Source organism: Taudactylus pleione, unplaced genomic scaffold, assembly GCF_031769625.1.
Source record: "Taudactylus pleione unplaced genomic scaffold, aTauple2 ptg000484l, whole genome shotgun sequence".
In the NCBI taxonomy this organism is placed as follows: domain Eukaryota; kingdom Metazoa; phylum Chordata; class Amphibia; order Anura; family Myobatrachidae; genus Taudactylus; species Taudactylus pleione.
This window is the reverse complement of record NW_028284886.1, coordinates 748265-765617: the sequence shown is the minus strand read 5'-3', so window position 1 is coordinate 765617 and position 17353 is coordinate 748265. Positions and strand designations below refer to the sequence as shown.

The 17353-nt window shown below is 46.4% G+C and overlaps 1 protein-coding gene across 1 annotated transcript in view; it reads left to right on the top strand.

Annotated features, from left to right (window-relative positions):
- LOC148502733 (cadherin-1-like) overlaps positions 1 to 17353 on the top strand; it is an 83126-nt gene that overhangs the window by 39527 nt on the left and 26246 nt on the right. The window lies entirely within an intron of this gene.

The following is a 17353-nucleotide window of genomic DNA, read 5'->3' as shown; positions in this document are numbered from 1 at the left end:
TTTATGTGGAAAGTCGGTGAGTGCCAACAGGTGGACCTAATAAAGGTGTGGAGTTTGTATGTTCTCCCTGTGTTTGCGTGGCTTTCTTTTCACAATTCAAAAACATACTGGTAGCAGGGGCATATTAAGAGAGGAGGGGTCCCGTGTTCATTTGTCATCTGGGGCCCCCTCCTCTCTTCCTGGCGGCCTAGTCTACTGCGCATACGCAGGTCACCGGGCAAATGGTGCGGCCACCATTTTCCCTGCGATTTCCCCACTGTGCTTTTGCAATATGCCGGGGAAATTGCGGTGGCGGGCATCTTACAGGTGTTTTGTGCAGGGCTGCTACAGCCGATGCGGGACTTCGGAGAGGTAAGTATTAGAAAATATGGGTGCAGGGTGTACAGTGTGGGGCCCCCCCAGGACCCAGGGGCCCGTGTGCACCGCACACCCTGCACCCATTATAGATACGACCCTAACTGGTAGGTTACTTGGATTCTGACAAAATTGTGTGCGCTATATATAATTCACTGTTAATAATAAATAGATAAATAACTAAATGAGTCCATGGAAGGAAGGGTTAAGGCACTCTTAAGGTGCTCATACATCTGCCACGGATCGCCGCGATGCAGGGCTGCGATCAGAAATTTCCGATCGCCCATCATCGATGTTCTGCGATCCGTCGCCGGATCGCAGGCATTTCACGTTAAAAGTCGGTCGATTTGACAATTGCGATCATTTTTTGATCGCGATCGTCATATCGCCGAAATCCAACATGTTGGATTTCTGCAATGCCGGGTTGCAGCATCGCGGGATCGTGGCAATCCGTCGCAGATGTATGGGGCCCATAACAGTCCAGGTTTTCCGGATACCCATGTTGACCACAGGTGATTCAATTAGTAGCTCAGTCAATATGATTTAACCACCTGTGCTCAACCATGGATATCTCTAAAACCTGAACTGTTGGGGTGCCTTGATGACCGCATTTGGGAACCTCTGGGGTTCATCTGTCATATCGCCTCTACCAGTCTTTTGTCGGTTATATGAGATCTGTAATTGTTCTATCAGTAATGGAAGTGAATGGGTTAAACCCTCCCCATGGCCCTTATCAGACAGTGTGATACTCTGGTTACAAGCAACCTGGTGGGAGGAGGACATGAAATTCCTGCCTGTATTGTATCTCCCCCTCCAGGCTTCCAGTGAGTCACCTAAGATTTGGGTGTATGAGCTGCTCCTGGCAGTGATGTCAGCATTTCAAATGAACCAGTTGAGTAATTCTAATGATGACAAAACAAACATCCCGAAGTTCGACAGAGAGAGAGGCGGATAGGGTAGTCTCAGTCCCTGGGAATGTCCTTATATGGAATGTGGAAGAGGACCGTCAACTCCCCCCAGTATCAGACTGAACTATGTAATGACAACAGGAATAAAGGTTTAACTGACAAGGGGTTTGATATGTATAATTCCCACAGGGCTGTACAGGGTACACAGTATATGTAACCCAGAGATTATTACGGGACATTCTAAAGCTGGCCACACACTAGACCAGTGGTGTCAAACTCAGGCCCTTCAGCTTTTGTGGGACTACATATCCCAACATGCCCTGCCACAAGTTTAGCATGCCCTAGTAGCAAAACTGTGGCACTGCATGCTGGGATGTGTAGTTCCACTGCAGCTGGAGGGCCTGAGTTTGACACCACTACACTAGACCAACTTTCATCCACCTAGTTGATTGGTTGGAATGAAAATCTGGTAACGTATGGAAGTAAATGATGATCAGCAATTTGCTCCTAAATGCCAGAAAACAGATGAAAATGGTCGTTAGACAAGATTGTTAAATGTTTGATCTAAACAATTTGTTCAAACAACAGTTTTTGGCCATTTTCCGGCGTTTGGGAGCAAATTGTTGATTGACATTTGCTTTCATACTTTACCAGATTTTCATTCCAACCAATCAACTAGTTGGATGGTTGGATGTAAGTTGGTCTAGTGTGTGGCCAGCTTAATACTTACAGGGGGATGTAGTTATGAGACCGGCAGCCGCAATTCAGCCGGTCTCAATCCCGACAGCGGACCCCCAGCAAGGGATTTAACATAGGCTGGGAAATACCAACGCCTATGTTAATCTCGACACAGGGACGCCAACCCGAACGTAGGTAAGTCCCGGGCGCCCTTAGCGTTAGCCACGGGGAGGGAGGGTTAGGATTAGGAAGCCTAGCGGGGTTTATGGGGGAGGGGAAGATTTGGTCTAGGCAGCCCCAGGGAGAGATTAGGGTTAGGCACCCCCCAGGAGGGTTAGGTTTAGGGAGCGGTAAGGGGGGATAGGGTTAGGCACCCCCGGAGAAAGGTTAGGGTTAGGGGGGGAAAGGGTTAGGGTACTTATCTGCCCCAGTCGGGATCTTCATCCGACGGGCCGCCACCGGTATTTCAATCCCTTTCCCTTACAGGGGATAGGGGAGGGGAGATGTATCAAACCTACTGAAAAGTGGAGAAGTTGCCTGAAGGAACCAATCAGCTGCTACCGATCATGTTATAGAATATACTTGGTAAATACTAGCAAGCAATGGCGGCACCAGAGGTAGGGCTGCGGCGTAGTCCAAAATTCAAATAGGGGAGCCACACCAACTGCCCTTCCAAACGCTGCCAAACATCACTGGCTGGGACTCACTGGCAGTTGGTGTGGTTCCCCTATTTAAAATTTGGACTGGGCTGCAGCCCCACCTCCAGTGGCAAACGCAGGATTTCTAGAGGGGGGTTTCCAAATGCTTGATTTTAGAGTGAGTGTGGCTAGTCCATGTGGAGGGCATAATCAGCACTTTATATCTGTAATATGTGTCATACAAAGTGTATTGTGTGTCATAATCCCAGCATATACAGGACCAGCGATCACAGTAAGCCATTAAATGCAGTAGGGCCATTCTGCCTGAGCTGAATGTTTTTATTCCAGATGTGGGCATCATTCCAGAGCATTGGAGCAAGTCCGGGAGTCTGGGGGAGCAGCAGAAGAACCTTGCACTGCCCTGGACATATATGTACATATTGGTCTCCTTATGCACTGGATAGTGTATTATTATACAGTATTAATAACTAATCCTATCTTTAGCAGTGCAAACCTAATGTGCATGTTTTCCAGATCTCCTAGTTGGTGCACAGGTGTATTTATTACTGGCTGACACATATAAAAAGATCCACAGGTGGTGCTAATTATTTCATGATACTGAGAAGAATGTGCAGCACTAGTAAAATTCATTTATATTACTATTTCTTTTGTGGTCATAGTGTGGGCTAGAGAGGGTTTTTTTTTCCAGGCAACCAGAAACCCCCCCCTGTGTTTGCCTATGACCTCTGGAGCCACTACTGCTAGCAACTTCTCCACTCTTTAGAGGGTTTGACATTTCCCCCATGGTGGAGCAACTGTACCAAAGTCTCTGTTCACAAGAGCTAACATTCTAATAGGAAATAAATGCGTATATTTATGAGTTGAACGCATCTCTGCAGTACATCCGCCCCTAATCCTCATCGGTGACAGCACGGTGGCATATTGGTTAGCATTACTACCTCGCAGTTTTGAGATCATGAGTTCAATTCTTGATCAAGACACTTGGGGAGATGTACTAAGCATCGCATCCACTATGCTGTATATCCTGCCCGTCTTTGGGTACATACCAGTGCTTAGTACATATGGGGTACGCGGTAAAACCCCCCTAAAACTGCATTTTTGGGGGATTTCACCGCATTTTTCCCTTTAGTCCCGCCCACTACCAGTGTGGGAGTTTTTATGTCTTTGTGTTTGCTAGAGATTTCACCGGGTACCCTGATTTCCCCCCACACTCCGAAAACATACTGGTAGGTTATTTGTCTTCTGGCAAGAATTACCCTAGCATGTGTGTATCATACATGCCGACATTTCACTCCCTCCTTCCGGGAGGGAACTGTCGGGCTTTCTTGGCGGGGGGGGGGGGTGTCGTGGCGAAAAGGGGGTGCGGCCTGGCGGTGACGATCATTTTGGGTGGAGCATGGGGGCGTGGCATCGCTCGCGCCATTGCGGCTCCGCCCCCTCTTCACAATGTCGTTATTAATGGCATTGTGCGGCAGGGGGCGGGCCACGATGAAGCGATTTAGCGCGAATTGTGTCACCGGCCCCTCCGCGGCCGGGATTTTTATAGTAAGTGCAGGGGGGGGGGCGGACGAGTCGCTGGTGTGATCAGGAGCGGCAACCGATTTTCGGGAGGCTCCCGACCAAATCGGGAGGGTAGGCAAGTATGGTGTGTATCCATGCTGATGTAAATGACTACAATATTCTCGGTAATGGGTGCGGAGTATCTGTGTGCACTATATAAATACTTATTAATAAATACAAATGTATATAAATCGATACACCCTATCCTTGGTGCACAAACATACTGTAAGCTCCATGAGCAGGGCCCTCCTCCCTCCTGTTCTCCTTACCAAATCGGGAGGGTAGGCAAGTATGGTGTGTATCCATGCTGATGTAAATGACTACAATATTCTCAGTAATGGGTGCAGAGTATCTGTGTGCACTGTATAAATACTTGTTAATAAATAAAAATGTTTATAAATCGATACACCCTATCCTTGGTGCAAAAAAATACTGTAAGCTCCATGAGCAGGGCCCTCCTGTTCTCCTTACCTACATCCAGGCCCGCCAAGAGCCATGCCACGCCCGGGTAAAAGGGGGCGTGACCTAATTGCGGGAGGCGTGGTCACGCCCCCTTAGGTAAAAAAAAAGAAAAGTGCGCGCTGGCGAGGGGGGCGAGCTGGCGAGGGGGGCGCAGTGAGCCCCCTCAACCAGGTAGATAACCAGTGGGGGGCGCGATTAGCTTGATCGCTCCCCCCACAAGCATAGGAGACTGCTGTGGCTGCTTCTTAGCAGCCGCGAGCAGTCTCCCAGTGCAGCCCAGCACACAGCAACGTGTGCTGGGCTACTGTGATGTAAGAGGGGGGGGGGGGGGAAGTGCCGGACCCCTCCAGCAAGCTTCCCCCCCTCTCGGCGCCCCTGCCTACATCTCTTGTACATCAGCTACACTCTACACCTCCTCCAGGTCTCCACTCCTTCTGTGTTTTCGTTTCTTCAGACAACCATGACCCGTTATCTGTGCCCATGCTAATAAGCACAGGTTCAGCTTATGCTAAATATTTTCATTGCACCCCTTCTATCAGTGGCTGTAATGAGGGGTGTAGTAGGTATTACCGCTGGATGCATCCGCCGGTTCCAATCTCGACAGCGGCAGCCCGGCAAGGGTGAAAATCCCGATCGTCAACAGGTAAGTATGTTCTAACCTAATTCTACCCCCTAACCCTCCCTTAGGGGTGCCTAACCCTAACCTTCCCCCCAGTGCCTAAACCTAACCCCCCCTTCCCCACTGCCTAAACAGAAGTCCCCCATGGGGGTGCCTAACCCAAAGACCCCCCGGGAGCCCTAAACCTAACCGTCAACCTCCCCCCCCCTCGCCGCTGTCTGCTAGATTTAGACGCCTGTCATTACTACCACGCCGGGATTTGAACGTCTGGAAGCCGGCAGTCGGGATTTAGACCGTCTGCTTCCAAACTACATCCCATAATGAGATTTGTGGTGCTATTTGTTACTTGTCTACTGTACTGTTTTACCCTGTATTGTCTTATTGTTTGCGCCCTCTGTACGGCGCTGTGGACCACTTGTGGTGACCTATAAATAAAGTTTATTATTAATAATTATAGTTATTATTATTATTAGTTACAAGTTTGGAAGAGGGGGCGTGGCCACTTACGCAGATGCTGGGCTGCCCCCAAGCTCCCTCACTGTGAATAGATGCAGTGTATGCGCACGTCATCTACTCAACGTCTGTGATCACTAAACCGCAACAAGCAGCAGGACACTACAGCCCTCGCAGGTGTGGGGAGGGTTTCAGCTGAGGGCGGGCTGTTACAGTTGGGCGCCACCATAAAGACAGTGCGCATTTTGCCATTTCAAAATCGGGAAGAGTGTGGCGCCCTCCTGAACCAACCTAACGGGATCACTAGGATATTTATACGCAGCGAAAGCCTATTACCATGTCTGCCTGCAAAAAATTTCTTGAGACAGATGTCACATGTACTGTGTACAGAACTTTGCATTTCCACCGAAATAGGAAACAGCTACAATGTCAGCCATGACATGGAATTATAGTCTGCGTATATGATTACACCTCACTCCCCGTACTTGGGCTTTAAGGAAAAAATATCCTGTTTTTTAGGATAGACTTGAGACATCTTTATCAAAAGCACAGGTTCTCAAACTCGGTCCTCATGACCCCAAACAGTGCTTGTTTTCCATGTCTCCTCACAGAATCACAAGTGAGATTATTAGAGCCACCTGTGGATCTTTTAAAATGTGTCCAAGAGTAATGAATTCACTTGTGCAGCTGCTGGGTGACCTGGAAAATATGAACTGTGTGGGGTTCTGAGGACCGAGTTTGAGAACCACTGATCTAAAGAAAAGTCAAATCAAATATAAGAAAGCTTTATTTAATTGTTAAGCTGGCCATACACCTAAAGATTATCTATCCAACTAGTTGGCCGGTTGGAACTAAAATCTGGTAATGTATGGGAGCAAATTATTATTATTATCCTTTATTTATATTGCGCCACAAGTGTTCCGCAGCGCCTTACATAGTACATAGAACTAATAAGTGAACAAGAAACAAGTAACTTACAGTACATTACAGTGCAGGACAAGGACACAACTTATATACATTGCTGCAATAGCGTTTAAACACTCACAATAAGCAGCAGGGAGTTGGCAGTCACGTGTTAGGTGCCCTAATGGGGAGTAGAAAGTAGAAGAAAATGTAAAGAGAAGCACATGAGGTAAGAGGTCCCTGCTCGTGAGAGCTTACATTCTAAGGGGAGGGGCAGACAGACAGGTGTGGCACAGAAGGGGAGGGGCAGACAGACAGGTGTGACACAGAAGGGGAGGATAGGAAGGAAAGAGCATGAGGTGGGTTAGGATGAGAGCTGAAAGGCCTTGATGAAGTAGTGGGTCTTGAAAATGACTCCCAACACACAGACGAAAACAGTTGTTCGGATAAATTGGTCTTATCCATTTGGTTTTCCCGAGTTCTTAAAGCACCCTCCACTTTTTTTCTCTTTTCATTACATCTGATGACCTGGTCTTTGCTATTTGGTCCCACATGTCTGTAGCCAAATTGTTCATGGATTGCTTGACAGTGGGACTGAACAACCAGGTTGCACCGTTTATAGATACTATTACCATCTGGATATCTACTAAGTAGCGTCATATGCTTTGCAATGTGTTACGGACATCTATGACAAAAGAGTATATAAGTAACAATACATTCGCTCCAGTGTAAATAAAAACCAACAACTTTAATTGGATAAGCATTTAATTGATGCCTTGGTGCCATCCCATACTGAGTACTGACAAGTGGTACATTCTAGTCTCTGGGTGTGTCTGTTCCAGGTGTGTAGGTTCATTATAGGAAAGGCTCTGCAGTCATTGATCAAACAGGTTTCTCTCCTGTGCTGTTTGCACTGTAGGGCTTGTGTGACAGCGTGTGGGGGAGAACGAGGAGGTCACCCTGGTTAGTAGGTGGAGAGGTCCTCAGGCCTCTCACCTAATCTACAGCTCTGAATTGCACAGCGCACAGAAAGTTCATCTAAGTATATGTTATTTTCATACTTCCTGCCTTCCAACCCAAACGCATTGCGCAATAATAACTATGGTGTTTCCGTGTTATTGATCTTCATGCAGACGTATCATGAGGAAACGAATGGGTCGGTCTCAGGTGTTTACTCTGTGTGGATACACAATTCCTACAGTAGATCACTCAGCCAAGGCTAAGCAGACATGTCTGGCTTTACAGCAAGAATGTTTTTGTCTCCTGTAATCCTCAAAAAAAAAATTCACGCTTCCCATGGTATTTATACGTCACCCCTGAGGCTTCCTTCGGCCCTATTCAGTTTAGCCTTGCTCAGGTGGAGCAAGTTGTCAATGCCCCTCCCCCCTAAATGGCCCATTGATCTGACAACCTGAAAAAGAATTGCTGGAGCTGGTAGAGGGATCTAAAGTTCTGATTGTTAAGGTCTAACGTTAACCACATCAATAGGGAGCACAGTTATATATAATAGAAATCTAAAACTTTTATGTTTAGCACACCTTGGGGGGATTCAATTGTTTTTGCATGCCCAATCTTTTCTCTAAAGTCACAGGAGAACGGGGGAACGATATTCAATTTGTTTGACCATGTCGCAACCATATAGACCGAGTTCAGCCGGCTAAACCCTACTAAAATCCCGGTTAGTGCACCCAAAACCAGGACTTTTTGCTGATTTCTGCTTGCCTGCTCAGGAAGGTGGGAGCAGAAATCTGTGCGCCTGTGGAATTCTTGCCCGATCGGAGCAGCGATTGAATTACTGTATCATGCGCCCATTAGTAACAGCCATGGGCGCAAACAATTGAATTTCACCCCTTACTTCACCCAAAACTAAGATTTTGTTTGTTTTTAGTTTTTTTTGTTTGTGGGATTATTCTTTAATACAAAATATGAGACCTATTTATTAACATACCTGCGATTACGGTTATGAGAATTTTTAAATCAACGTGATTTAATAATAAACATCTCGGCTTCCCCAGTGATACTGGGCCGGAGTGGGTTAACTGATCGCTTTGCGGGGCCAGTATTTGCAGATTTGTGAATGCATGAGTTAGATTTTTCAAAAAGTTTAAAAATAGATAAAAAACAAAACAAAAAAACAACTTCTAAACATAAAAAAAATGCTTTATCCAAAGGATAATGCATTTTAAAAGAAATGTTATCGTAGTCTAGAGACAATAGCAATACAATACTGTTGCTATGACTTGTTAAAAAAGACTTCAGGCACAAGGAAGCATTTAATGGTGAATCTTAAAGCCGACAAGGTTACCGCCAGTGATGGCAGTTATCGTCAGCGAAATCACTTTGATGAATAGGGCTAAATGGTAAAAAAAAGGCCTTCTCATCTGTTTTTCTCACCTTTGATAAATCTGCGCCTGTGTTCTTACAGAGTACCTACCATCTGTCCCCAGTTGAGGTTGCAGGCTGGATCAATATATATATTTGTGCCTCATGCCTCAGTGATGTCACATATGGGCTCAGCTTGCAAAATCGAAGTGCTCGGTTATAGAGTAAAAAAAATAAGTGGTTATTAGAAGTGATACAAATGCATTTGTGTTGTTCAGACGCGTTTGCTGTTACTAAAATGCCCGAGAGCAATTCATGACACTACTTTTGTCTTGTAAAAACTGTGTACATACGAGTGTATAACTGTCTCCGTAATAATCCGTTTTGTCTAATGTGAGAGTATGTTGTACGCATTGTTTTTAGGGCTTCAAGCTGACACGGAAAAGCCTTTTCACCTACCATGCTCCAGTTGAGCTTTGTGAGTTTTGTCACAATACCACTGAGCAATGTCGGGGAATATAGGGCATGGTATATAGCAGGCGATGACAATCTCTGTCTCGCCAGCTGTTGTTTTAGTACAATGCCAAACATCCTTTGTCCAGGCTAAAAGCTATTAGTTGTAATTCAACAACAGTAGGAGAGATCGTATATTTTGGCATAATGGTGTAAATGGATTTGATAACAGAACCCATTGTTCCAATGTCAGCACACCCACTTGCGTGTGAGCGCGGTGTCCAAACTTTTTGCTCCATTCCGCGTGTTTAACACAAGTTGGACACATTACGAATGATGCAGCACTGAATAGGGTATAAGGACCTGTAAAGTTTTAAAGGATGAAAACCTAAAGATATACAATATAAAAAAAATTACCAGATGTAAATGTGAGGTCCTGAGAGTGAAGGGCACTCCAACTGAAGCATTAATTGGGGGGGGGCAATACTGAAAATAGTACAAGTTTGGACTACCCATACAAATTGTTCTGCCTTCTCTCTGACAATTTGATTTGCATAATTGTGGCCCTGCCCCTCACTGCACATTGAGGGGCAGAGCTATGGTGTTTTGCCGCAATTTGCGTTATCAAGCCCTCAGTAAAGTGGGCGGATATTCGGGGAGTCAGAGCTACTCTCCTGGGAGTCCAGGAGATCTTCCAGGAAAGTAGGCAAGTATGCTTTAACCCAGTGGTTCTCAAACTCTGTCCTCAGGACCCCACACAGGTCACGTTTTGCAGGTCACCCAGCAGGTGCACAGGTGTAGTCATTACTCACTGACACATTTTAAAAGGTCCACAGGTGGAGCTAATTATTTCGCTTGATTCAGTATGGAAACATGGAAAACATGCACCGTTTGAGGTCCTGAGGACCGAGTTTGAGAACCTGTGCTTTAACCTAACAATAACAAACCTCCCAACATGACTCTCTCCGGGAGGGACACAATGCTCTGGTCCTGGACTTCCCTGGTAATTTATGATTGGTGGAGGCTCCAGGGGCGGGGCTGCAGTACAGTCCAAAATTCAAATAGGGGAGTCACACCAACTGCCAGTGAGTCCCAGCCAGTGATGTTTGGCAGTGTGTGAAAGGACAGTTGGTGTGACTCCCCTATTTGAATTTTGAACTGCGCTGCAGCCCCGCCTCTTACCAGGGAAGTCCAGGACCAGAGCACTGTGTCCCTCCTGGAGAGGGGTCATGTTCTGAGGTATGCAATAATATATCTCTATAACACAGGTGACATATGAAGAAAATAAAGAATAACAGCTTCATGCCTCAGTCATGCCGAGTTCCCAATCATAGTCAGCTGTCTCATGAATATCACTTAGCTAACAACATGGCAGCTTCTACTTTGCATCCAGAGGTGCACTTTAGAGTGGCTATATTGAAAGCTAAAATCTCTTTTAGCCTGGCTTGCGTCCACCAGAGATACAATACACCTGAGATGTGTTGTTACAGAATGACATGCTCCAGTTACTCCCCAAAGCTCCAGGTACAAGAGATTATTTGAGCGCGCTCTGAACTTTTCCGTGTCTGTATCTTGTTTCTCTCTTCATTCTGCCGCTAAAGCTGCTCGATCGCATTAATGCACTATAGGTCTAACAAAACCCAGACAAGCGGCCTATTGTGAGGGGGAAGTGTCATGTTGCAGCGGGGAACTTTGATTTATGTATCTGATTGCGACTGTGCGGATGCATTTATACAACGATTGTGCTATCGTTTCCCCCCGGCTAAGCCGCCATCGTCCACACCTGCGACAAGAGGTCAGGTCAGTGTGTTTATCTGTAGACACAAAACAGGACATCATAATTAACCTCATAGATCTTATTTTTTGGCTGCCACCAGCCCGCCACCTGCGTGTACCTCACCTCATGATTAGAGCGGAGATGTACGATGAAGTGCAGCGTGGTAAAGTACCAACCAATCAGCTCCTGTCATTTTTGTCAAACACAGCCTGTAACGTGACAGTTAGGAGCTGATTGGTTGGTACTTTATCACTCTCCGAGGATTAAGCTGCATACACACGGAACGATATTGTGAACGATATGAAAGATAACCATATCATTATCGGTCATAACGTTCAATATCGTTCCATGTGTATGCCATACATCGTTAACGATGCGCACTCCCGCGGATCGTTAAGGATATATTTCATCGGGCCATACTTGCAGGCCAATCTGTCGATATCGTCAGATCCTGCAAGTTTGGGGATGCAGCCGGTGATGTCACTGAACGATATGGTTAACGATATCGTTCAGTGTGTATGCTCAATTTCGGAAACGACATTGAACCCGGTAGGTGAGGGGACAACACTGAACGATATCGCTCATGGAGCATATCGTTCCGTGTGTACCCGGCTTTAGTACATCTCCGTGAGACTTTAACTATGTTAACATCAGGCCAACATGACACGGATTCTTTACTGGCACAAATACCAGGTAATTCAGGCAGCTTTACCTCAGACAGTTACTGACACAGGGCCTAATTCAGAGATTTATGTAAATGCAATGTCTTTGGACGCAAACAGCGGATCAGAGAAGCCGATAAGAGGCGCCTCCTGCAGTATTTGTACATCTTAGCACAATTGTTGCATACAAAGACACTCACAGTGGGCTGCATACAATTCAATGTGATGAATAGCGGCGGGAGGGAGCTCCTGCATCTATTTAATACACCGCGCTGTTTGCCTGGTCGGGAATTGGTTAAGTCAGAGAATGACGGTTCTCGCGACTTAACCTGGGTATTTAGGTGCGAGAAGCGGCATTCTCTGACTAAAGTTGAGCGCGCCCAAACAGCGCAGTGTATTGAATAGCTGCGGGGACTCCCTCCCGGGGCTATTCAACATCGCACTGAATTGAATTTGGCCCAGTGACTGTGTTAATAGTGTACATCTCGGAATCAGGCCTACAGGTAGTACTGACCAAGGTGTTCTACGGTCATTATGTGATCGCTCTAGTCCTTGCTCTTATAACCTTATCCCTACTGCCCCAACAAATCTTCTAAACTACTCAACACAATGCTCAATCATATGCCTACAAGTCCTGCGTTGTTCTTTTACTAAGCATTCAATAAATGTAAATATTACAAATATTATCACGCTGGCAGTCTTGGCTAGGTAATGTGCCATAAGAGCAGGCATGTGAAATCTGTATGCAGTCGAGAAGCCGGCGGACGTAATCCCGACAGCCTGCTTCCCGACTGCTTAATCCCGGCGAGGGTTAAATGACAGGTGTCTAAATGTAGACGCCGGGAGAACGACATTTTACCGACGCCAGGAGACCGGCACCCGGCATCCCGATCGAAGTGATGCCGGGCGCCGCTGCGGACAGCCGCTGGGGAGGGTTAGGTCTAGGGCTCCCGGAGGGGACTTAGGGTTAGGCACCCCCCCCCCCCCCCCGGGAGGTTAGGGTTAGGCACCCCCGGGGGGGGATTTAGGGTCAGGCACCCCCCCGGGGCGGGGAAGGGGGGGTTAGGTTTAGGCACTTAGAGGGGGGATTAGGGTTAGGCACTGGGGGGGAAGGTTAAGGTTAGGCACCTTAAAGGAGGGTTAGGGGGTTAGAAATAGGTTAGACAATACTTACCTTCGACAATCGGCATTTCCTCCTCTGCCGGCCTCCTGGTGTCGGGATTCCAACCGCCGGGCAGGGGTCCAGCAGTAAATCATACCGATTACTGTGAAATCCACCGTGTCTGTTTTCATATCCGTCCAGTAGATCCCATTGTGGGTGTAGCATGGACAGCACAGCGACACAGTGGTTAGCATTGCTGCCTCGCAGCACTGAGTTTGATTCCAACCATGGCTCTCTGTGTGTTTCCTCCCACAGTCCAAAACAAACTGGTAGGTTAATTGGTTTCTGACAAATTGTTTGTTTGGTAGAGAATTTAGACCATACTAACCTACTTTGTAGATAAGCTTTCCGGGAGCAGCCTGGACAGCTGCACCTGCAGGCGGGTTAGGGGGCGGGGCCAGGCTGGTTATGTAATTAGGCCCCACCTCTTTCCCCAGAAAAGTATGTGATTTACGGGTCCGCAGAGGGGGCAGGGATAAATGACGCAAATTGTGTTGTTTAGTCCCGTCCCCTCATCGCAGACCCGTAAATTCCCCATTAACTCTCCCTGTCCTGCTTCACTAGGAAATGGGCAGGATGCAGGAGATCTGCCTACACTTCCGGGGGTGCGGGGGGCTACCCGAAAAAATTGGGAGCCTCCCGTGACTTCCGGGAGGGTAGGCATGTATGATTTAGACTGTAAGCTCCAAGACAACAGGGGACTGATGTGATTAAGCAATGTATTCTCTGTAAAGCACTGTGCAATATGATGGGGCTAGTTAATGAACAATAATAATAATCATGTAACATGCCCAAAACATAAGTTTGGCTTGGGTATAGCCCTGATTTAATAGTTGTTGTAGTTGTGTGCTAAAACTGCGCTAATCTGTATCAGCTCTCTTATGACAGACATTTATTTTCGCAACCAAAACAGCTAAATTATATCTAATAGAGGAAGTTATTTACTCTCATGCACACACTGCCGGACTGGTTCCTAGAATCACAAGTACTTGTAAAGTGAAACTATATTAACTTATCTAAAAGTTTCTACAAATGTGCTCACTATGGTCTTATGCAATTAATGAAGCAATCCAGCATGGAAGGTTATTTTTTTCTTCTACTTTAAACAGCCAGTTAAGTGCCCTTTAAGTCTGCATTTGATAGTGATTTTAATTAGCTGCTGTTCTACAAATCATTATCTCCTTTTCAAAATCTCTCTGGAGGTTGCACAAAGAAACCCCTCACCATGGCTACTGGTAACACAGGCACACTCTCACAGTCTTTAGCATGCAATTTGATGGCAGTGGGTGGAGGATTCCACAGTATACAGGGCAGAGTTCAGAGGGGCTTTCCAAAGCCTCTTTGCTCATTACTTCATTTGTCATGTCTCCGTTGGGGCCATTTTAGTTCATGGCACAGTGCAGAATTATAAATCATTAATAGCAGACTGAAGAATCAAACCAACGAAAAATGTTAATTGCCTACATTCTTCTTATTAACACTGATTTATCTAAAATATACAGATTTTTGTGTATTCAAACCGCATTGTTAAACCATGTTTAAAGTAGGGGTGAGCGGGTTCGGTTCTACTCGGTTCCGTTCGGTTTTAAAAACCGAATCTTATTGGCTATCCAAAACTCGTGACAGCTGATAGCCAATAAGATTCGGTTTTTAAATCCGAACGGAACCGAGTACAACCGAACCCGCTCACCCCTAGTTTAAAGTGCTAACTAGGTTTCATGTATTTTCGCGGCACTCTTCCCAAGGCATATATGTTAATAAATGAGCCCAGCGTGAGACAGCTGTAAAAAAAAATATATATATGCTGTATATTTTTTTTTTTACTCGTCTTACATACTATTTACTTCCTTGTCTGGATGCTGTTGTGTTAATGCAACTCTTAGGGTGACGCAATTGCCTGACTGTACAATTGTTTGCATACATTACTAACACATAACACCAGAGCTAAAGTTTGTACTTTGTGCTAGGTAAACATAGTGCAGCAATCTTCCATTACGAAAGAAACATTACGCCCACAGGCATAATTAGAAATAAATAGGCCATTTGAAGGAGCCTGTTTAATAAAGCTGTTTACAGGATACAGCTGATGGTGGTAGCTATCGCTGTCTCTCATTGGCGGCAGCCATCGCTGGGGCACTGCGACAATAACTTACACACACAAAGCATGGGAAGTCTATTTAACGAGGACTGCTGTGCCGTGCTGCTTCATTGTATGTCATTGATGATTAGCATCCATTGGCATCTGATGGCCAACCCTAATGCTGGGTACACACTGACAGATATATTGGCTGATCAGTTGATCGACCAATATATCTGCTGCACGTCAGCCAGTGTGTACCAGCGATATGTCTGTGAATGGCGTAGTTCACAGACTTATCGCATTGGCTGCGCTGCACAGCCGATGGACAGATATGTCTGCAGACATTTCTGTCCATCGCATACTTGCCTACCCTCCCGATTTGGTCGGGAGCCTCCCGAAAATCGTGTGCCGCTCCCGGGAAGGCAGGCAAGTCTCCCGCAAGCTGCCGACCCCTCCTGTCCCAACCTGCGATCAGTGAGAATTCTCAACCTGCGATCAGTGAGAATTCATGCCGAATCACGTCATTTTGGCCCCGCCCCCTGCTTCACAATGCTGGGATTAACGGCATTGTGTAGCGGGGGTGGGGGCCAAATTACGCGACTGATTGGTCATGCCCCCTACTCCGCCAACATCACCCGGCCATGCCCCCCAATTTTGCCAATCTGGCTGCCCCCCTCCCGCAAGGGGCAGCCAGAATGTCGGCATGTCTGGTCCATCGGCAGGTGTGTACGCCCAACACACATCGGCAGTCATGGGGAGGGGGGTGGGAACACCCCCGCCCATCAGGACCCGCCCCCGGCCGCCGGGACCCACTGCAGCATGCTGATGATGGTTGTTCAGTGTGTATGAACGACAATCATCTGCAGATCACTCGATCTGCAGATATATCACTCAGGTGTGTACCCACCATAAGTGTAACCAAGCCCCCTTCTTTTTTCGACAAAAGAGGCATGGTTGAGGAAAAAAACACATTACTGAACACATTACCATAATGAGATGGAGCTACATTTAAACATTACTAACAGATCCTGAGTCACCCAGAATCCTGATGTGCATCCTGTGTTGGTTTCTAATTGACATGCTCCAGCTTGTTATCACACCCACCTCATTCTGTATATCTGTGCGGAGCTCATAGCACAAAGGTAGTTTCAATAACTTTCCACAGTTCATGAGATAAGTTATAGCACTGTTATAGATGGAGCTGATAAGTAGATCTGTCCAAGTAACTAAAAACGTGACCTACGCTTAATTAATTGATTAGTCTAAAACAGAGGTTCCCAAACTCCACCATTACAGTTCAGGGTTTAAGGATATCTATCCTTAAGTCCAGATAGTTAAGTCAAACTGATTGAGGTACTAATTAAGTCACCTGTACTCAAGCATGGATACCCTTAAAACGTGGACTGTAATGGTGGCATTTGGGGACCTCGGGTCTAAAAATTTTATTTTATAACATAAATGCGGTACTTACTACTGACAGCAAATATGTCATAATAAATTGGTTTAGGTTGACATATACATATGACCACATATCTCTCAATTGTCCCAATTTATGAGGGACAGTCCTGATCCTCTGGAAGGACTCTCTCAGCCCGTGTCCTGATTCTTAAACATAGAATGTCGGGAAGTATAATATTTCTGTTTTTGTCCAGTAATTGAAACGGCCAGAGATACAGCATACTTAGGAGTCTATGTACTAAGGGACGGTACACAATAGACGATGTCTAGAGTATGCCGAAAGTGCTTAGCTGATGGGCGATGTCGCCGACAACACGCAGGAGTGCGCATGGTCAGCGAAATATAGGGTACACACTAGACAATGTCACGATATGTCGTCTAGTGTGTGCCCGGCATAAGCCTTGGCCCTTGGAGAGAGATTAGTGGGCCTATTCATCATCACTTAATTTCTACAAAAGCAGGTGAAAATGCACAGTCTTCGGGCCATTCATCAAGAAGGTAATATCACAGATGCCTTCTGCTTACCTTCCTCTGGCGAAATGGCCCGCTGTCCTTATACACTAGTATGGGGACAGAATTCATCAAGCTCCGAAAATATACTATTGTCGAAGCTTGAGTGCCGGAGCAATCGCCATGTTTAGATGGCGTTTGCTCCCGCTCTGGGATCGCAACCCGTATGGGAAGGAGTCCCGAGTTACGAAGAGGGATCCTTCCGGATCCCTCCGCCCTGTCCGGCTCTTTGCACCGGACGTAGTGGCTCTTGTGTGCATCCCTGACCTGTAGATCACGCATGCACACTAGTGTCACTGCTCCGAAAGAAGAAGTGAAGCCGCTCAGGAGGAC